The 24,505-nt window shown below is 31.8% G+C and overlaps 1 pseudogene; it reads right to left on the reverse strand.

Moving 5' to 3' along the window:
• Positions 1–15,499: 15,499 nt before the first annotated feature.
• LOC111890900 (uncharacterized protein At2g29880-like) lies at positions 15,500–16,535 on the reverse strand (annotated as a pseudogene).
• Between the last annotated feature and the right edge of the window lie 7,970 nt (positions 16,536–24,505).

Consider the following 24,505-nt stretch of genomic DNA (forward strand, 5'->3'; position numbering starts at 1 on the left):
TTAGAAACTTTTATGCAAAAATATGTTCAAAGGAATGTACTTTGAGTGTGAGACATCATATCTAAGGAATTGTCTTGTAACAATCTCCGATAGAGAACTTTGTAATATCATTGGCAATAGTCTTGGTGACTTTGGTGCAATGACATTACGAAAGGATCGTTGCATAGAATGTTAGAATCTAGCATATTGTATAAGTGGCAAGAATTTGATATTCTTACACTTATTAAAAAGGATTTGGAGTTGTGAAATGAGAATGATTGGAAATGTGCTCAATATGATCTATTTCACAAAGTAAGAACCATAGGTAAACATTGTGTGCATGCTAGGAGCATGGGACAAGTGTAATAATTCAAGTAAGAAGTTGATTACCCGAAACGATAAATAATGAGTAATCAATATGGTGATAAATAAAAGGCGTTTTATTTATACTCAAAGGTTTGAGGCCATATGGGATTAGTATTATTCTTGTGTTTCACATTTGCATGTTTTGACTTCCAGAATAATTGAATTTATTAAGCATAATCGAATTATTCAAACGGGCCACAGTCGTTCCTATGTTGGAAGTAGATATGAATAGAGACTGTCGTGAATTGGTGTGTGGATTGTCTAAAAGAGTATTAGACATAAGCAAATGTTTGTTGCAACGTTCATGAGTGCTTATGAATATGATTTGAGCATTGGATTAAACCCACGCTCACTTGGATCACTCCATGAATTGTATCACGAGTGATTGGTGAGACGATAACATCTTATATTCTTGAAACCGAGATGTGTGAGTTGTATCTTGCAAATCGGTTGCACATTGATAATATGTAAACGCACTAGTAACTTGGTGTTATAAAACATATTGTTGTGTGTGATTCGGTGAGTAAGTGCAAGCAAGCATTGTATCAAAGTTTATCCGTTCCTTTTATCCAAAGTAGAATAAAAGCGATATCTTTGGGCCCCTCGATGATTTAGTGATGACAAACGTAAATGCGCGGCCGGGCTAGGGCTAATTTGATTTGTTCAATTAGTCAGTCGTCATAAATCGGAAATCGAGATATAGTACAAAGAGAATGATTTGAAATCATATCTCATACGATATCTAGAATGGAGGAATATATGATCCCTTATCTAAGGACACGCGTATCTGATAAGATCAGAGTTGACAACGGCTTTGGAAAGCTACGATTGCAGATCAGGATCTGAAGTCATACGCATAATAATTATTAGACTTATCCAAGTGGGAGACTATTGGATTAGTTTCTAAGTCCATAACTATTTTGGTACGTATGTACTTGACCCGATGGTGCATGGTCCTTTTGGGTTGCCTTCACCAAAGCAACTTGATAGGATGAATTATGGAGAGAAAGGATTAAATATGATTTATTAATATATTATGAGAATAATATATTAAAGGAGAAATCATATTGTTTAATTAATATTAGTCAATAATTAATTGGTAATTAGTTTTGTGACTAAAAGATATTAATTAAACTTAAGGGACTGGAATTGTAATTATAAGATAATTGCAATTTGGGCCATGGATTGCCTTATATCATAAGGTGGACGAATTCTATGGGGGAAGCCCATATGAAATTGTCCAAGGCCTTATGGAAAGGGCTCCATGGGTTGCTTAGGGCTTAAGCAACCAAATTAGGGTTTCCATATTAGATAACCCTAATTGCCTCACTATATATAGATCCCTTAAGGACCAAAAACGTGGCTAAGCTTCTTGCTAGGGTTTTCACACTGTTTTGGCAGCCTCCATCCTCTCTTCTCTTCATCCTCTTGCTTATGGTGTTTGTGAGCCACTAGAGGAGTGACACTTGTGACTCTAAGCCTTCCAAAGTCAATTCAATGAGGAATTGGGATTTTTATTACTACATAACAATCAATGTAACATCTTAAACCTAATTATATGTTAATATCAATTTCCATATGCTAGAATTAGGGTTTATAGTCTTGGATTCAAAGCATGTACAATAGAGAAACGTAGATCCAAGCATTAGGGTTTGTATGAGCACATAGAATGTCTTATGACCAAAACCCATCAGTTATTTATTGCGATAAGAACAAATAACTTAGTATAATGAATTTGTACTGTTATAATTAATATGAAAATATATTAATAAATTCTCAATTCTTTTTTACATAACCTTATATATATATATATATATATATATATATATATATATATATATATATATATATTAAAAGTTAAATCTTATAATTTTAACAAATAATTATATAATTTTATGAAATTAATTTTCCATCAATTATGAAAATATATACACGGATAATATTTTTGGTCATTATTATATCGTTCCATGCTTCCATGAGATATTTTATCTGATACATGTAAAATCATCATTTTGTGACTCATAATATCCACTTGTGTAATTATAGCAATCTACTTATAGTCTTGTGATTTTTCTTAATAATTATATTCATATTTCACATAAGGTATAATTATATCATCTTATAACAATCTACTTTAACTTAATAGATTTGCTAGTGATTTATCACATTTTTAGATTGCTATTTTATAAACGTTTGAACAATAACAAGGAAAAATGTTATCTTTAAATATTATTAAAAGAGAAATTTTGTGACATCACTTTCAACAATCAGGGTCATTGATTTGTTTCATTCATATATTTTCTACCGTTAGATCGTTATGCTGACATCATCATTTGGCCAACTTCTTTTTGGTCCACCAATTTTATGAAATCTATTAATGACAATTACTTTTAACATTAGGAAATCTATTAATTACAATTAAATCTAACCAAAAATAAAATTATTTTTAAAATTAGAAAATCTATTAATTACAATTAAATCTAACCAAAAATAAAATTATTTTTAAAATTAGGAAATCTATTAATGTCAAATAAATCTCATCAAAAATTAAATTATTTTTAAAATTAGGAAATTTATTAATGACATTTAAATCTCACCAAAAATAAAATTATTTTTAAAATTAAGAAATTTATTAATGACATCATCATTTGGTCAACCTCATCCCTCATTACCCGTTTCTTTTGTTCTGGTTTGAAAATCACTAACACAATCATTATTTTCTTTTCAATTTATTGCAGGGAAGAAAATATGAAGATCAATGGTGCTGGAAGATTCATAAGAAAGATTCTCCCACTAATTTCAATGATGCGTACATCTTCTTTCACAATGATTCAATCGATTCTCCCTTCTACGACCTCCAATCCAGATACAATTTCTCTTCCCATGTCTCTATGCGTAGACAATCGATAATCTTATCTCTTTGATTCCTCCTTATGTAACCTCGAATACCTTTCATCTTATTATCACAACCGCAAGCACTCGTCTATTTCGTCTCCTTCTATTTCTTCATATTTCTTGTGTTTCACCTTAGGGCTCTCCTTCTTCCAGTCAGTTATTTGTTTCTCCGCACAACGACTTATAATTGATTTGTTATGTTTCGATTTCTGGTGTTTATTTCTCAATTTTGATGAAAAAACCTAATTTCTACCCTTGCTTTCAGGAATTAAGGGAATCGCCACTCCTTCTTCGCCTCCCTTTTTCTATCTGTTGCAGAAACTAGAAAGATGACATACACACACAGTTAACGCCTTCGACTTTTTGATTTATTCATAGGTTTGTTTTCTACACCACTCGAACCTCTTGCTTTGCATTTTATATGATTTTTTTTACTGTTTTCTTCTTTTCCCTCATTTTTTCCACCATTTTCTGTATATATATATATATATATATATATATATATATATATATATATATATATATATATATATATAGCTTTTGTTTGCTTACTTTTTTCTTCAGGGCTATCTTGATGTTGATTTTGGGTTTTTGTTGAACATAATTATGATATGTGTTCTTGATGTTAACTGACATTCACTCAGTACCTCAAGAATATCTATCACCATCTTGCAAATACAATTTTTTTTATCGTATCAGCAAATGAAGATAAACAAAAACGGGAATAAAAAAAGAGTCGATTTGCATCAGGTAACAATTTAATCTTCAAATATGTTTCTTGCTAGATTTTTTTGTTGTTAGTGATGGAACAAGTAATATGATAGTTAAATATATCTCTTTTTTGTATTTGCTTTTAGTTGTAGAAAACGATAGAATAGACAAAGAAGTTGTCGTCAAAAGATATTATGTGAGTTATCGAGAGTTCAGATTGATTGAGTAGTTGGTAAAATAATATAAAAAAGTGGTCAACATTTATCTGTATGATCATAAAAAATAGAAGTGGATAATTTTACAATTTTGCCTCTAAAATAAGATGGAACTTTTCTTTTGGACTAAAAAAGAGTATCGAAAAACTCCCAAAATAAGACGCCCAGCACTCAGATGAACACGCTTATTAAAAAAAATAAAAAATGCTTTTATTTTTTACTGAATTTCTAATATATTTTTCCTATTTTATGTAGATACCAACAAGTTTGTTTCATGTTGATCCTCATCCTAGAAACCTTGCAATTGGCTCGGATGAATAATGAATCATGAATAATTAATATACTATGATTTTGGTATGATGAGGGAGATTAAATCCTTGACCAGAAAAAGATTGATAGATCTTTTCATGCAAATTATGAAAAAGTTGCAAAAAATGTATGATTTTTTTTATTTATTTTTCTAATACTGTAAAGCAGGGACACCATAATGTAGTTTTTTAGGTACTCGAATAGAATTTATATTTGGATTAAGATTAAAATATTATGTTATCATTATAGATTATGAACAATTTCATAAGTCTTGAAGCGCTTCAACCCATTGCAGACATGCCGTCAATATGTAAAAGTTGAGAGAAGAAGTGTGAGGAAAATATTTGAAGCTCTGGAGCATTTGAGGTTATTAGGTATGTATTGTATGTAATTCTTTAGTTTATATTCATATCCTTAAGCCGTTATTAGATGCTTAAGCTATTGAGACAAAAAAAATTGTAATGACCGTGTACTATCAAAGTTTATCATCGAGAAGATTTGGGATTTTTATGTATAGAATGTTGATTATCAAAACAAAATATATCTACTTCTAAAAATTTATAAAATTTATATATCTTTCAGTATAACCAACGAAAGAATTGTGTTTTGTCATCAAGTTCCATTTGGCCTTATTTTTTACTTTCTTAGATAATATACCATCGAGGTAATGCGATACAATCCCCTTTACTTGAATAAAAAACCAACCGTGAAACACTATACTTGGGAATCTTTGCAGTTAGGTCGTTCTTAAGATGCTTACATTTGAAGACCAAACGTGTTCTAACCTTATTTCATAATATGCATGCTTTCTAAAAGTGCAATTCTTATATGATTAATATGGTTGTATAACTTTGTATTTTTTAACAGAAGCAAGAATCGCACATGAGGAGAGCCGAAGTATGTGTAAAAGGGATATGAAAGTGGATGTTATCCAAAAATGGATGTTGGAAAGTCAATTTCATATCCTTCACTTGCATTAACCAATACATTTGTTTTCCAAGATCCAATATAGTAAAGTCGGATGCATATGCTGTCAAAAAGGATCTCAGTTTTGGCTTATTTATTTATTTTTAATTTCCTTATAGGTAAATTGACATTTACATTATTAAAATGATGTATGTGTGAAGTAAGTATGAACAAAGAGCGTTTCTTTTTTGCAACCATCTAAAGTTTGGTAAATGAACCTTTTACACTTCTTTTTTAAGGCGTTTTATTTTCATTTTTTTGTAAAATCTTTAAACTTTTGCATTATAGGAGTATTGATTATGGACTGCACATCTATACGAATTATTCTAACTTCTTGACAGCTTAATATGAAGTCACCTCATAGGAATTCGACATTCAAAAAGCTTTTTAACTTGCCACCAAATGAATTTCTCATCGGTGATTTTGTCATGCTCTACATGAGAAAATTAGCCCTTCAGGTATACTCGGACGGTTGGATTTGATTATGGACTGCACATGTACACGAAGTGGTTCCTTATTATAGTTTCCAATTCATTTTTGTAGAGTAGACTCTTCCTATATTCAAGAACTGTTGGGTTTTATGCCAACTTATTGGTACACAAAACAAGGTTTTCATTGCAACTGTTTTTTATTCTTTTATTTGTTCTTTTAGTGTATGATACAAAATTAGATGAGTTAGTTCAATGTTATGACTTATGAGCTATCATTTTAGGGTTTTATACCAATTGTAGCCTTGTACTCTGAATTTTTTTCATGCAACGAAATTATGTTGTTTTTCCTTTTGTTTAATCCCAAAAAGAACTTAAATGAAAATGAAAAATAACATATAATTCAACTACAAAGACAACTTATTGATGGGTTTTAGCCATAAGAACATCCTATGTGCTCATACAAACCCTAATGCTTGGATCTAGGTTTCTCTATTGTACATGCAATTCATCCAAGACTATAAACCCTAGATCTAGCATATGATAAACAATATAACATATAAATTAGGGTTTAGATCATACCTTGATTGTTATATAGCAATAACAATCTTAAATCCTCCTTGTATTGACTTTAGAAAGCTTAGAGTCACAAATGTCACTCCTCTAATGGTTCACAAACACCAAGAGCAAGAGGATGAAGAAGAGAAGAGAAGGAGGCTGCCCAAAACGTGTGGAAACCCTAACCAATTAGTTCACCACGTTTTTGGGGCATAAGGGTTCCTTAAATAGTGAGGCTATTAGGGTTATCTAACAAGGAAACCCTAATTTGGATGCTTAAGCCCTAAGCAACCCATGGGCTCCCTCCTTAAAGGCCCTTGGACGATTTCTAATGGGTTTCCCCATAGAATTCGTCCACCCCTTTAATATGGAGTCCATTAGCTCAATATTCAACTATCATACAATTGACACTTCTAGTCCCTTAAGTTTAATTAATCTCTTTTAGTCACAAACTTAATTCTTGACTAATATTAATTAAACAATATGATTTCTCCTTTAATATATTATTCTCATAATATATTATTAAATCATATTTAATCCTCTCTCTCTCTCTCCATAATTCATCCTATCAAGTTGCTTTGGTGAAGGCAACCGAAAAGGATCATGCACCATCGGGTCAAGTACATACCAAAATAGTTATGGACTTAGACACTAATCCAACACTTATAACATTTCAGATTCTAGAGGACATTTGATAGTTTTCATATAGGTCACACTCGTGTTCTCCAGGTTAAACTTTTTTGTTAGCTCAAGAAAAAAGAGTATTTTGCCCCTTGATTAAAATTGACTTATATTTGGAGATATGTATACATTGATACTAATACCCTGAATAAATGTTATGATAAACACACGACAGACAAACACAAGGGTGTTGTCGTAACTTGAGTTAGAAGTAGATTTACTTACAGGATTCTTGAAAAAGCATTTATGTTATTTGCTAATGTCCAATGATTGTCAACACCAGTCTTTGGTAACTTCATCACCTTAGAAAGTTAAACAATAACATCAGATGGGAGAGGAGTGTAAACATATATATGTCTGGAACTAAGAAAATCAATGGCTGCAATAAAAAATGCAAAAGATCTTGAAGGAATAATTCTTTTTGAAAGGTTAATTTAAAAAAAAAATAACTTGTTGCAATGAGTCAAATGTAATTCCCACAAGTGTTTGAGGACCCTCCTACACCAATCATATTATTATTATTACAAATCAATAAAACATTAACTCAAAGAAAATATAAAAAGTAGTCATTTTTTTGAAAAACACATGAACTTACTGGAAGATCATTAACAAATCGACTAATAACACTAAAAGCTCCAAATGTAGCACCAATTTGTATTACATTAATTGATACATCAACAAGAAAGAAAAAAGACAATTGACATTGGTTCCCGAACCTAAGAAGAGTATAAATTAAAAATATATCGTATTGAAAGTACTCATATGTGACAAGGTCGTCCAACTAATAAAACAAAAAACGTTGTTTACAAAAAGGTCCTTCATCGGTTACAGATATTCAGGCATTTCAATGTTTTTTCAATGTTACCAATAAAACTAATTCTATTTTTGTTACTTTCTTTTTAACTATTGTGCCAACTTTTTATACTTTTATATGTTCTCCGCGTTTTACGCAGGTCATAATCTAGTTTTGTATATAAAACTTGATAATCATCAAATTTTAATAGACATACATATATTCTCCCCCAAAATATTAAAACAGTAAAAGAGGTGCCTTAGAAACTCACATTCGATGTGTGAACTCGATCCGGGTTCCTTTTTTGGTGAAGCTTTTCGTGAAAAACTTCATCTTGCATCTTTTTGAAGTAAAGCAAGGCACAAGACTATTTTTATAATATTTTAAATCAAATGGACTTGTTTTGAAATATCTTATATTTAAAAAAGTGTTTTGAAGTTTTAATAACACAAAGGACTGTTTTATGATAAATTATATCCAAAAGGGCTGTTGTGTTCCATTTTTAGAAACTGTAGGGACTGTTTAGGTGTAATGGTCCAACAAAGGGATTATTTGGGTAATTAATACCAATTAATGGACTTCGTTCTCGTGACCGATCCACCAGAGGAAATCACAGATGCAAACAAGAGAAACGCGAACGAAGCAGATATACGCCTCCGACGGCTCATCTGTCGAGCGGAGGGAGTAGGAATTCGGAGGCGAATCAGATTGCTCAGTGGGAGAATTTCAGGACTGTTTGGCTTAGCTTTTAAAAGTTCAAAAGAACTTTTTCAAAAAATTACAAAAAATCAGGATTTCTTGACTTTTCCAAAAAATTATTTTTTTTGTTGTATTAAAACTTCAAAAGTTATTAGTTTGACAAACATCTTTTTATTTTTTTTCTTTTGTAAAAGGACTTTTGCTATGAAAAAGTTAAGCAAACAACCACTTAAACACCCCCTTCATCGTGAAGAGGAGAGAGGTCCATTTCTTGGCTGATCGGTGGCAAGGAAGAACGAACGGAGACAGGAAGGGGGAAGCCGATCTCCGGCGACCCTCTTGGTCCATTTGTTTCATCGTCGGCAACCGCAGCAACCCGGAAGGAACAACACAACGATTTCATTTGGAATTTAGGTGGGTGTTGGGTAGCTCTAATCGATTTGAAAAGAATGATGAAGGGGGATGGGTTTCTGGTTCTCTGTCGATCGGAGAAGGAGAGCAAGGGCAGAAAATATTTTAGGGGTTATTGGGTTGTGTTTCTCGACAACTCCATGAATCTTTGGCAGCTCCAGTCAATAGAGGAAGAAGATGAGCACGAGGGTTGTTATCCCACTAGATCTCGTCGGGAATCTGTAACCACTCCGGTGGTTTCTTGGCAGGAAACGAAGGAGATGGAAGGGAGAAGAAGCTGTTGGCCTCTATTTGACCTTGACAGCCATGATTGAAGAACAAGAGAAAGAAGGAAGATATTTGGCTGTTTTGGTGTTGAAGGTATACAAAGGGGATAGGAGGAAGGCAGCCACCAGTCTCCGGCGACCCTTTTGTGGTCTTTTGCTCGTCGCAGGGAACAGTAAATCGGAAGGCCCAAGTGGTAGCGATTGTCTATCAAGGTGTGCACCACCTGTGCTCGGTCAGATTGAAGAAGGAAGAAGTGATTCAGAGGATGTTGGACTGAGATCAATGACCAGAAAAAAAAGAAAAGAAAGAGGATGAGGGTTGATTGTAATCACCGGTGAAGGTCACCGGTTCTTTGTTTCTTCATCGGTGATGTAAAGAACGAGAATGAAGGATAGAGTATAGTGGAAGATAGACTAGAGAGGGAAGAGTTGTTAGGAAGATTAGCTTCCATATGAAGCTTGTGACGATTGTTGAAAAACAATAATAATAAAAATCTGATTTTTATTTTTTTTAGGATTTTTGTTGATTAAAATGATTTTGTTGTACTCAACCCAGATTTTGAAAGATATGTGATGTAAAATGGGAATATGACTTATGAAGGTAACTAACTTTTCGGTATGTTCATCTCTGGGTAACTATATTTTTTTTGTACACATTTAAGTAACAAACTTGTTGGAAGTATTCACATATAACCATTATGACCTGCTATAGCAGGTTAAATCCTAGATGTAAACGCTTGCAACAAGTTCGTTACCTAGATGTGTACAAAAAATAGTTACCCAAATATGAACAAAACGAAAAGTAAAAATTAAATTACACGAATGGTCCCTGTGGTTTGGGGGAATTTGTATTTTTGGTCCCTAACTTATTTTTTTAACTTGGATGGTCCCTATTGTTTATTTTTGTTGCGCGTTTGGTCCCTGTCTTAACTAAAAAGACTATTGTGCCCTTATTAATTTATTTTTTAATTAATTTTTTATTTACGTATTTATTTTTTACATATTTAAAAAAATTAATAGACCACACATATTTGTATCTCCTCGGATGATCCCTACTATTTATTTTTTAATTAATTTATTTTTTTAACTCGGATGGTCCCTACTGTTTAATTTTGTTACGAGCTTGGTCTCTGTCTTACCTAAAAAGACTATTGTGCCCTTATTAATTTATTTTTTTAAATAATTTTCTTGTTTATGTACTTATGCTTTATGTATTTAAGAAAAATTAGTAGACCCCGCATATATGTATCTCCTCACCATCCCGTCTCTCATCCTTCTCAACTTCTATTTATTTTCCATTTTTAGTGATATCGACGTCTTCATCATCACTTCTTTTTTCGGTCTTTCAACTCTGTCGAATCAATACCGCAACCCACTAAAGATGAAGAGACCGTAGGTTATGATGTTGGTTTGTTAGAGTTGAAATACCAAAAAAAGAAGGATGGTGAATACGTCGATGTTACTAAAGATGGAAAAGAAATAGAAGTTTGGGAGGATGAGAGATGAGATGGTGACCGGTAAGACTCAAATTAAATTTCTCAAATGTGGTTTCAGGATTACGGTGAGGAGATACAGATATGTAGGGTATATTAATTTTTGTAAATATATAAAAAAATAAATATATAAATAAGAAAATTAATTAAAAACAATTAATAAGGGCAAAATAGTCTTTTTAGGTAAGACATGAACCAAACGCGTAACAAAAATAAACAGTAGGGACCATCCGAGTTAAAAAAAATAAATTAATTAAATAATAAACAGTAGGGTGGTCTATTAATTTTTTTTTAAATATACAAAAAATAAATACATAAATAAGAAAATTAATTAAAAAATTAATTAATAAGGCACAATAGTTTTATTAGGTAAGACAGGAACCAAACGCGCAACAAAAATAAACAGTAAGGACCATCCGAGTTAAAAAAAAATAAGTTAGGGGTCAAAAACACAAATTCCCCTAAACCACAGGGACCATTCGTGTAATTTAATTTTTACTTTTCGTTTTGTTCATATTTGGGTGACTATTTTTTTTTGTACACATCTAGGTAACGAACTTGTTGAAACCGTTCACATTTAGGATTTAACCTGCTATAGCAGGTCATAATGGTCATATGTGAACACTTCCAACAAGTTTGTTACCTACATTTGTACAAAAAAAAGATAGTTACCCAGATGTGAACATACCGAAAAGTTAATTACCTTCATAAGTCATATTCCCATGTAAAATCTATTACTAAGTATTTTATTAATTTATTTATTATTTTGTGAGAAACCTCCAATTCTCGATTTTCTTGTCATTGATCCCGACTCTGAAATATTTTATGAACTTGTGTGCCAATAGTTTTAATCGTGGTGATTTCAAAAACGCAGACAAATTTACATTTGGATATACCAATAAAAATATTTTATGAACTTGTGTGCCAATAGTCTTAATCGTGGTGATTTCAAAAACGCAGACAAATTTACATTTGGATATACCAAACTCTGGAAATCAATGTTTAAAGTTTTGCGATTAATTGCTTCGGATTCGACAGAATTTTCGAATTTGTTTTTGGTCGAAGTTAAAAATATTATAAAATAATACACTATAATCTGAATTCAAAAATATGTTCAAAAACAGTTTACGAGACTCGTAGCTATTCCAAACGAAACAGTTCACGATTTGTCTCACGAAAGTCAGATAAATCATTATTTTTGTAACTTTAAAAAGACGTAACTTTCTCATACGACCTTCATTTTGGGCGTTCTTTATATCCACGAAATCAGAAAAACATAATCTATTCAAATATCTTATCCATAACTCTCAAATATATTTAACGTAACATTTTATTTTTAACGCCATAAATAGATTTAATTTTTGTTGATTTTTGATTCAATCTTTCATGATAGGAGATTTAAGCAGTTTAGGATGTTTTAAAAGAAATTAAAAATATAATATATTTGATATACATTATAAACATAAAATTATACACAATTGGTCATTAATGCCTAACGGTTCACGGTGACTTGACTGTCGAACTCTGACCAATTTTTACAAATTGTTACACCATGCACAAACAAGGGTCAGACATAAAACCCCATAGGGCACAACCATTTTAGCAATTATGTCGTTTTGAAATCCAACAACACAAGAGACCTTCCAACCCAGATTTTCCATACCGTAAGCGGTTAAAAAGGTATTCTAACAATATTTTTGAGTTATTTATATTATTTAGTACATGTATTCTCCCCCAAAATATATAAATGTAAAAAAAATGGGTCATAACACTCACCTTAACGAGCGGTTATCAAGTCGTTTTAAAAACCAGAATTTGTTATCATGAAGTCGTAATATCTGGGATTAACTCGATTTCCTAGAAAATTTCGATATAAATTAATATTTGGGAGTAATTTGATATTTTGAGCAAGTATAATGACTTATTTGAATAAGTTTTCAACTTTTGTTAATATGAAATTTATGTAAATAATTTATTTAAATAAATTTTATCTAAAATTTTAATTTATTATTTTCCAAATTTTTAAAGAAATCGAAAATTTATTTAAATCAAAATATAATTAATAATTTCTAAAAATTTAATTAATTTATGGTTTATTATATATATATATATATATATATATATATATATATATATATATATATATATATATATATAGGGCTGGTCCAATGGTTTTTTCATGCCCCGACGATAAAGTATCATAATGCCCCATTTTATGGTGTTGATCTAATTCGAATCTTTACAACAAATAATTTAGAAAACAACAATGTAATAGGACCTTTTGTTTAAAAGACACACATTTATACAAACTAATAGCTACAAACTTCACTTAAGTATTGTCTTGCTGTATTTTTTAAATAAAAAATATCAACTATTCTATCATATGCAAAAGCTAAAAATTAATTGTCATAATCTTCTTTCTCTGTCGTGTCTTTATACATATGTACAACTTTGAAACACTTATTTCTAAAGATTCAATCATTCTACAATATCAGAACAAGCAAAGACAGTAAACAAAATCTTAAATACAAAAAAACATTTTGAAATTTATACAACATTGCAAAGTGCAAACTCCAATGTCCAACCAATAAAAGCCACACTTTACAAAAGTAAACCCAAAATCTGTAAGATTGAAATAAATTAACCAAAAAAAGAGTAAAAACCAATCAAAAATCACATACAACACGCTAATATCTAGATTCTAGAATCAAAATACTGTTAAATTTTGAAATTTACCGTTTACAGGTTAAGGTATGGATGATTGTGGATTTTTTTAAATTCAAAAAATGAAGCTGGCAAACTCTAGAAATTTATACATGAAACCACAAAATGGAGTTTAAAGCAAACCAAAAAAATCATACCTCTATCAATTCCTAATTTCGAACTCACATATGAGAATCGGAGCTATGAACTATCAAAAAATCAGCACAAATTCAAGGAATCAGAAAGCGAAACCGTGGTTAAACTCCTAATTTCGAAATCAAAACAAAAATATGAGAATAGTGATAAAACCGGGAATCAGAAATAGGAGAATCTAACAAATAGGGAATAAAAATAGGAGAGTAGACCAAAAAATGTACCTACTTAAAGGCTTCAAATCGATGAAATCCAAGACTATAGTTTCAAATAATCGAACTCCAACCGAATTAGAATAGTGACAAAAAATAGGAGAAATCTGAAACACGAGACTAACAATCTTAGTTCGAACTCCAAATCGGGAATCGGGAGAATATGAGAAATCAACAAATGGAAATTAGATTTGGAAATGGGGATTCATCGATTATTGTATTTAGAGAAACAATCGACTCCTCAATCTTTCTACATAGTGAGTTTTTCTAGGTGTTGATTACATCTTTCAAGTAGCTTCAATTATTTCACATTTTGGCACCTATGCCCTCCAGCCGTCCAACTATTTATCCTATGTCGATACATATAAAAATTAGTAGCTTTCATAATGGGCTAGAAAAATTGGGCTAAACTCTTTATATATGCAATCACTTGTTGGACGGAAATGATGCCCCTTTAGATTTGCTGCCCTGGGCCTTAGCCCATCTCGCCCATGTATTGGGGCCGGGCCTATATATATATATATATATATATATATATATATATATATATATATATATATATATATATATATATATATATATATATATATAAATGAATTTATGAATTTTTTATATTAAAATTTTGGATTCCATTGAAAAGATTTTTCCATAATTGGGTAGATTCTGCATATTTTAATTGAAGTTTTATTGTTTAGAACTAGATTTGAAACATTTTTTTGAGGAGGAGGGGATAAAGCTTTACAATACCAAAGTTGAGGATTCATTTTAATTAAAATTAAATCAAGTTTGCACAGTTGAGTGAGTTACACAGGAGGGTATACCTCCTATGTCCGATGTCCATACACGATTGAAAAAAAAGACGTAAATGGTTATGTGCTTCGGTTTTGATAAAGGAAAGGTAACAAGAAGACCAACAACAAAAATATTATGGAGGTGGTGAGGGTACCTACAGCTGGTGGAGGTGGTGGATGGCAGTGGTGGCATATGATTTAGAGTAGCGGCAGGAGGTTGGGTGGTGGTGGCTGCCCTCGGTCTTCCTTCTTCTTTTTGAGCTGGAACGATGGGATGGAGGTTTGAAATGATGGTGGTGTTTAAGGGGGGAGTTATAAGGGTTGTGGAATGGCTGTTTGTGGTGTTGTGTAGGCGTATGAAACTGAGAGAGCTAGAGAGAGTCTAAAAAAAAGATTGATACTTACACCCTACTCCCGAGTCCATTAAAGGAAAGAAAAGAAAGGAAGAGCAAGGAGAGAAAAGAAAAGAAAGGGAATAGAAATAATAAAATATTCAGTGTTCCCGAGTTCGAAAGAAAGGAAAAGAAAGTATTCATTTTAGGTGCTCTCAAGTTCAATAAAGGAAAGAAAAGAAAATAAAAAAAAGACAATTATACCCTTTTATGTTATTGAGTAAATATTAAGTCTTTACATCCCCACATTCATTCTACCATCCCCCCTACCCCCCATACAAAAAAAAAAACCAACTCTCCCTTCCTCCCTTCTACTTAAAGCATTAAGAAAACAATTTTATTAATATAAAGTAAATTGTAAAGAGGAAAACCGCATGTTATTCAATTGTTTTCAAGATGCAAAACGAAAACCACAAACAACTCAAAAATAAAATCATAAACGCATAAGATCAATCCAGTAACAATCACCCAAGGTTATTCAATCATGTGCACCCATCATATCTTTGAGGACACCTATCCGTATCTGAAGGGGACAACTTAACAATGTCCTAGCTTTTGCTTGATTTGCTGCCAACAAATTTAGAGCCCTCGGTAATTCTTGGGGTTCCAAACCTACCAACTCCATTTCTTTATAAATTTCTTCCCCTGTATATTCCCGAGGATAAGCTCTATCAAATATTATATTACCCTCCCTGATAGCACCAGCCACATTATCAACCGATTTCATTATCTTTGAGTTAAAATCTTCTTCTTCTTCTTCGTCTTCAAGTTTCATCTTTTTACTCTAACACTTCTTTGCACCTGAAGACTGCTCTTGTGAAAAAGGAGGTGGAATAACATCCTGAATGTCATCATCAAGATCAACATATTTGTTCTCCAAATGAATTTCATTGTTAGCTAACATGTCATCAATTTCTTCAATTGTGTCTACTTGAATTTTTTTCATTTTTATTTAATCGGGCATTTCTTTCTTTCGTTGTTTCAGCATGTGCACCAGATGCCTTATCCCATGCAAATAATACCAACATATCATCGAAGTTTGCCACCCTTTTTGTCCTTAACGACGCAGCCTCAGGTTTTTATTGTTTAACAACACAAAAATAATTAATATTGCAAACGATAACATAAAATATTTAAAAAAAAAATAACATAGACATAAAAGGAACACTTACTTTTATTAAATTATCCCATACATCTTCCTCCGTTTCTATTAGTTGAGTAGACGAATTCCAAGAGAACCCGCTCAATGAAATTCCCTTAAACAAATCGTACCATTGTGAAAAATGTGATTTTAAGGTTTTGTAGCGATTCTTCAAATGACTTTTGGTAATATCCATTTGATGCTTTGTGTTCAACTCCTCAACTGTTTGAGCATATGCAGTTAGTGTGAAACTACCATTCACCCTATTGCCTATCTCTTGTTGTTTAATCATCGCTTGGATGTACGCATAATCCATTTTATCTGACCGTTTAAGTTGTTCATTTTTACTACAACTAGCTTCCTGTTTGCTCATGATGACTTTGCACATAGGAATAAAAATTAAAGAATGATACATTGTTAGACCACAATACGAAGCATAATCCTAATGAAAAATATGAAGAGTAAATAACATAATTAATCTAAAAAACCAATCCTCGATACAATGTGAAATTGAAAACAAAATGTATCAATATGAAACTAGTTTTACATATTAATTTAATTGTTTGAATGTGCCAAATAACATTTCATTTGCAATTGAATTCCTTCGTTGATCTGCCCTACTATTATCCTCATCTGTTTCTGTTGAATTATGATGATCTTGCTCTTATGGTCCGTTTAAGATCTCCTGCATCACCTCATCTTCAAGATTTATGTCGCGGTCTTCATCTAATAAAAAGTTGTGTAGAATACAACATGCCAAAAATATGCCAGATTGTGTTTCACAAGAGTAAAATGGTTCCGTTGTACTTCGAATGATAGGAAACCTTCTTTTAAGGACACCAAAAGATCGCTCAATGGCGTTACGTAAGGAAGTATGACGAAGATTAAACAACTCTTTTTTTGTGGACCACGCATGGAGTACTCTTTTAAATGATATATAACACCTCTATATGGCGCCATTAGTTTATTCGTATGAGGCAAACCCCCATCTACTAAACAATATCTACCTATAAAGAGTTTAATCAATATTATTGGAAAATATTAGATATTGAAATTACATTGGTTTAATAAATTACCTGATGGAATTAGTAGTTTATCATCTCTAGTGAATGCGTTCTTTATTATCCTCGAGTCCGATGCAGTACCCTCCCAACCCGTTAACACATATGTAAACTTCAAATTAAATGTACAAGCAGCTAATACATTTATTGTCGGGTATCCCTTACGACCACGGTATCTAGGGGCATCTCTATTAGGCACATGGACACGAACATGTGTTCCATCTATTGCACCTATACAATCCTTGAAAAAAGGATAAAATCTCCTACTTTCTTGAATTTCTCTCGGGACAACATCACCTGTAGGTTGCTGAATATAAAGACCTTCTATTGCTATAATCGAATGTAATATTCTATGGAAGCACCTACTCGTTGTTGATCTAGAGCGACGATACATCCACGAGGTAAACCGAGTTCGCAAATCATTACTTACAATATGCAAAAATCTAGCAGCATGTTCCTCAACGGACATGCATTGCGTACGTCATAGACCACTTACAGTTTGTAAGATTTCACACAATCTTCTAAAAGCATTTTCACTCATACGAATAAGGTCACGACATTGAGCACCTTCTAAAAGATTGTGTAGCAACTCTTCCTGTATAGCTTGTCTTTCTAAAATAACTTTTCTAGTGGGTAACCTAACCCGCTTTTTGTTGGCCATATTATGTTGTGTAATAAAAGTCAACAACAAGCAAATCAAGTTAACGACTTGCAATTGTCGGGCTCTTAAAGCATGAGCAGGGTTGAGTACCGGAGTATCCATAAGGACTATATATGAACTAATCCCTTTTTTTGATACATGAGCAAATAGTTTGAGTTAAATTTAAACAACATTGTTAAAAAACAATATTTACTTTTTTTTTATAAGGACTATATATGAACTATATACATTTGTTAATTATAATTAATAAACTTTTTTGTTAGAAAAATTACATGTAATTATAAAGAGTTGATTTGTTAATTATAATTAATATTTTTTTTTGTTATAAAGAGTTGATTTATAGATTATTGCATAAACATCCTTTATAGATTTAAGTAGGGGCAAACAGTCATTCTTATTTATAGATTACCATTTGGGTGTACAAGCTAAAGAGTTGGTTTGTATATTATTGGAACTCTTAAGTCTTAACTAAATACATAAATGATGCAACATAATTTATTACATCTTAAAAAGGAAAAACAAATTTGTTGATATCTATTTAGTACCGTGAGCAGAAAGGAAAAACAAATTTGCTAGTTAGTCATTTGCTGATATCTATTTAGTACTGTGAGTAGAAAGGAAAAAACAAATTTGCTAGTATAGTCATATTATAGTTTACTAGGTGTCATACCCATGTATTCACGGGTTGATTTAAAAAAAGAGTAGACATTAAAATGTAAACATAAAATATTTTCTAATGTACAACTTTAAAATAAGAAAGGAAGAAACTATTACAATTTAATATCATATATATGATATTTAATACTTTACATATATAAGTATATGATTTTAATTTTAAAAATTGAAACAAACCATAAATTGACAAGTGGATAATATTTATATCAAAAATACCACAAAATGACAAGTGTCAAAACTCATAAGAGATTGACATGTGGCAAAAACAAAATCTTCATTTATTAAGGAGGATATATGATATTTAATACTTTACATATATAAGTATATGATTTTAATTTTAAAAATTGAAACAAACAAAAAATTGACAGGTGGATAATATTTATTTCAAAAATACCGTAAAATGACAAGTTTCAAAACTCATGAGAGATTGATGTGACAAAAAAAAAGTTCTTCATTTATTAAGGAGGATGTGGAAACACATTTAATAAAATAAACATTATTCTGCCCCTGATATGTTAAAATATGATTATATTTAAAGTACTTATATGCTCCTGGACTAATAAGAGAACGATTAAATGATAATTACGCCCATAAAGTGGAACATGGATTGATAACTTTTAATCATAATAAAATGCTAAATTAATAGGTTAAAAATGAAAGTAAGATGCTATTATGGGTAGTATCGTTGTAGTTATAAATATAAAAAATTTATTTTAGTAAATATATTTTTAATAAGTTTAAATTAAAATTCTAATATCTCTAACATAGGTTATCGACAAATAATTTGGTTGAAATTAGCAATGGATTGTGATGATTTTGGTGAATTTGTCACTACTATTGCAATTTAATCAAATTTAATGTCAGGTTACACATAAAATCTTAATGGTTTTTAATTTTTTAATATTCAAACATTGTTGTCTTCGCTTCACCTTTTGCACAACGTAAAAGTTCAAGGCCTTCTTTTGTGACTAACTTACATAGCTTCCAAACATACTATACACGTGAACAATTGTAACATCATCTTGATACAAACTTTAGTGATTTGTACATAATACTTTTGATTCCTATGACATGTTTTTCTGTATATTGTACAACCCTCTAAAATAAAAATCAAAGTATATGGATCAAAGTTGTGTACAGATCACTTCCGTGATACAAAACCTCCATTGTGTTGGCCATCATTTTTGCTGTTAGAGTGCAACCTTTAACTTACATACTAATGGTACTTAAGTTGAAGTTTAACTATGCTACCTCTTACATAATGTAAAACAAAATACTTGAATTTAAAAAAAAAAAAAAAAAAAAAAAAAACTGAATATAGTGAACCTCACATGAAATACAACAAACGAATGGCTTGCAGAACACAATATCATATAAACATAAATTTTAAGGTGTAAGAATGATGCACTCGGACACTAACATGAATAAATAATCGGAACAAAAAAAACATTAAAGCCCATGTGTAATCAGTCTAAAATCAACGATGTATTACACATAAAATTTAACAAATTTTTGTTTTCCAACATTTACACATTTTTGTTATCACCCTACCTTCATATAGCATAAAAATTCAAAGTCTTCCTTTGTTTTACCAACTTATACACATTCAATTAAAATTACTTTGTTGTGGATTCCACGTTCTCAAACTCAAACTCAAGTCATGTTAAAGATTTGCACGTGGGGCTCCTATTTTAATCGTTGATTACTCATCATAATATCGTGTGACTCAAAGTTAGTTAGGCTTTCTTTCTCGAATATTGTCATAATAGTGTACTCCATAAAGCAAAGCTTGTGCCATAGTTTTTTTTGGTTCTTAAAGCATGACATGTGTGTAAACTCATTTTGTCGTTTTTCCTTTATAACTTCTCAAAGAATATGATGAGTTGATGGAATGCTACCGGATACATGTCATACCAATTTGTTATTTTATAATTAAATTGGATTTTATATGTTTATATTTCTGTTAAAAATCTATTGACAGGAAACGACATCCAATTATGATGTGCACAAAATGAGGAGTTTAAATATGGAATATGTGCTTCAGTGTCATATGTATATGGGTAAAATGACTGTGGACAACATCATTCATGTATTACACTACATAAACTTTGGTGCTGATGAACGAACCACATAACAATCACCAAATTCAATACGAATGTTTCGCTCTTTCACAACTCCATCTTTCAGATTATAACTACAATACTTCCCAGGTCTACGTTTTATGAAGATGATATATCTCTTACTTATAAAGCACAGTACATGAGAATTTATTATGAGATTTGTGACATAATAATTTTGGAAATCAATCAATTAATAATGAATTCGAAAATTGAATCTCTGCTAATTTAGTGCATAATTATCTAAAGTAACCAATTATTTAGCTGGCAGTTTTGAAGACATTTATAGTCTAATTGAATTTAATATTTAATATTCATTTTACATAAATAATTTGATGAGTTGTCAATTAAAATATGCTGGAACAAATAAGAAATATACATGTGGAAAATACATTAAATCAAAAATGCTAAGAAAATGTCATGTGTCCAATTCAAGGAGAAGATGACATATGACAATAAGTTTTTTATTTATTAGGGAGGATGATTCTATTTAGTTACTAAAAAAAAAATTTGATTCTATTTAGTACTGTAATGACATCAAAAGGAAAAACAAACCTATCATATTATCTCATCGTAAGGGCAATCTTGTAAACTTGATTCTATTTAGTTATTAAAGAAACAAATTTGCTGATATCTTTCAATTAAGCATGGATCAAAGAAAAGTTAATCTTCTTGCAAGGGAGTACTGTGATGACATCAAAAGGAAAAACAAGCCTATTTCCAATTTGATTTTATTTCCAATTTTACCCTTTTTACTTGAAATATGAAAACGGTTGTTGTTTATAAGAAGAAATTATGTACATAAGAATAACCAAAAACAAAAGACAGGGAAGACGATCAAGAACATAATATCTCCAAAAAAAACTAGTTTGAAGCTGTTTTTTTTTAATCTCCAATCAGAAGAATAACAAAAAAAAAGAGAAAATCATAAGAATAAGAAGAAATTGTCGTACCAGTTGTTACAGAGAAGGCAGAAGGCAAGGTGATCAAGAAGGTAGAATAGAAGACAGGGAACGTATCCTTTTATCATCAGGCTAAGGGTATTTTCGTCATAAGGTGACTTTTTATCTTCCATGCGTTTCTTTCTCTCCAATTCCTCCAAATTTGGGAGGAAAGTTTGTAACGATACAATTCCTCTGAAATCCATTCTCTTTTTCTCTTCTCTTCTAAAAAAAACTAGGGAATAACCAAACTTCTTTGTTTTCCTTCCAAATCCTCTCAATTCCGTTCTCTTCTTTTGTTAAGTGATACTCAGGAGCGGGGAGTTAGAGAGAGAGAGAGAGAGAGAGAGCAAGAAGAAGATGGCTTAGATTGTGAATGATGAATGAAGGTCTTAAGCTTCTTTTTATAGCCAAGAGTATGTTGGTGAGCTTAAAGAGAGACAATACTTCATGGAGTGTATTGTACTTGCAAAGAGGAGATGTACACTCAAAATGGAGAGAGAAGAGGGAAGAAAAGTCATATACATGTGGGTTTTCACCAAGTGAGAAAGCAAGAAGGACATTGGCTGGCCTTCACTCTTGTGCAAGACATGTGGGTCCCACATGAGGCAATACTTCATGGAGTGTATTGTACTTGCAAAGAGGAGATGTACACTCAAAATAGAGAGAGAAGAGGGAAGAAAACTCATATACATGTGGGTTTTCACCAAGAGAGAAAGCAAGAAGGACATTGGCTGGCCTTCACTCTTATGCAAGGCATGTGGGTCCCACATGAGGCTACACCATCATTAAGTGTCCAATAACACACCTAATCTGGTGCATTAGGATTCAAATGTCGAAATTTTTTTTGAACATTTCGATAGATAGAGTTTAATTTAAGGATTCCAAAAACTCAAACGGATTAATTTTTTGAACACTCAAAATGGAGAGAGATGAGGGAAGAGAAGTAATATACATGTGGGTTTTCACCAAGGGAGAAAGCAAGAAGGACATTGGCTTGCATTCACTCTTGTGCAAGGCATGAGGCTACACCCTCATTAAGTGTCTAATAACACACCTAATCAGGTGCATCGGGATCCGAATGTCGAGAAAGTTTTTTGAACGTGTCGATAGATAGAGTTTAATTCAAGGATTCCAAAAACTCAAACAGATTAATTTTTTGAGTTACGAAACACCGAGAAATTGCGTTCGAAGTTTCGCGTCTAAACGGCTTGTGGTGTCCGTTTTCGCAAATTTTGTAAATATTTTTGCCAAAAATATTTCGAGTATGGAATTAAATCATAGACTATAGTTTAAGTCCAAAAACATTCTCGGAAATGCCGTCAGCAATGTGTATCTTAACGGAACGATTCAGTTTTACACGAATAAAGAAAAACAGTGTTTTACTGTCTGTTTTCTTAAAACTATCGTCTCTTTTGCATACGAACTCCGTTTTGGACGTTATTTATATTGTTGGAAACATGGGAATATGTACTACAATATTTTGAGGTTTTCTTTGCTCAAAACTGCTTAAGGCAAAATTTCAGTTTTCTAGATGTATTTGTCAGCGTTGCAGTTTGAGCGATTTGATTCGGTTAACAGTTTACATATTTTGAAGTAGGGTATCATCTGACATCATATAATAATTGAATTTAACTCATTTATTTTAAATTAGATGCACTAAAACTGGATGACTTAAATTACAAACATATTTACTGTAATCTAGTCACTCGTAATCTATGCCCTAAATTCCGGGATGTCACATTGTATCAATGTGGCATCGAGTGAAATGGTGTCAAAATTGTTTTTGGTGGCAACATTCCACCGAAACTCGTATTTGTTGCATTAGTTGGATGATGGAAACGAGATGATGGTGACTAAGCAGATCCAAGTATGTTTGAAGATGGGATGTTATGAGGATGAGGTGCTTTGTGATCTGATTGCAATGGATGCATGCCACATTCTGTTGGGAAATCCATGGAAATATGATAGGGATATGGTGCACCGAGGGAGAAGCAATGAGTATGAACTGAAGTTTAAGGGGAATACGATCACTTTGAAACCAATGTTTGTGGCTGAGATAAGGTCGATGTGAAACCAGCAGGGTAGTAAGCCAAGTCTCTCCATGATGGCCATTAAGAAGGAAGAAACTGAAGAATAAATTGTGGAAGAAAAGTTTGAACAAGCCAGAGAGGAGGTACAAGTTCCGGGCCAAGGGGAAATAGTTCACATGCTTGTTGCGAAAGTAGATGTGAAAGAGGAGCAAGTTTCGCAACTGGAAGGTCCAATAACAACATTAGTCGAAGAGCAGGTGTTGGACCAAGGGGAACAAGATTCATAATAGGAGGGTCCAATCACATCCTTACTTGAGAAGTATCATGACTTGGTACTGAAGAAATATTAATTAAGTGTCAATAGTAGAACCGTGAATGATCATATATTGGTTTATAGTGAGAACATGGAAGAGCATCTGATGCATATGGAACAAACTGTTGACACCCTTATAGATCCACAACTTTTTGGGAATTAATGATGCCTTAGAATGCAGTCAGGTGGGGACTCAAGGCATCAAGTATTTTGGGAGTTCCCCAACGATTTCAATTTTTCTACACATAATAAACTTAAATTGAAATTCAATTTTTTTAAGTGTGATTTAGATTAAAAGATGAGGAATCGCATGGAGAGGTTAATGATGACTTAGAATGCAGTTTGGCGGGGACTCAAGGCATCAAGTATTTTCAGAGTTCCCCTAACGATTTCAATTTTTCAACATGCAATAAACTTAAATTGAAATTCAATTTTTTAAAACGTGATTTAGATTAAAAGACGAGGATTTGCATTGGAGAGGTTAATGATGCCTTAGAATGCACTCAACAAATCCTTTTATTTGAATTAGAGTCTGTTTATAC

The sequence above is a fragment of the Lactuca sativa genome, chromosome 1, assembly GCF_002870075.4.
Source record: "Lactuca sativa cultivar Salinas chromosome 1, Lsat_Salinas_v11, whole genome shotgun sequence".
NCBI classification, from domain to species: Eukaryota; Viridiplantae; Streptophyta; class Magnoliopsida; order Asterales; family Asteraceae; genus Lactuca; species Lactuca sativa.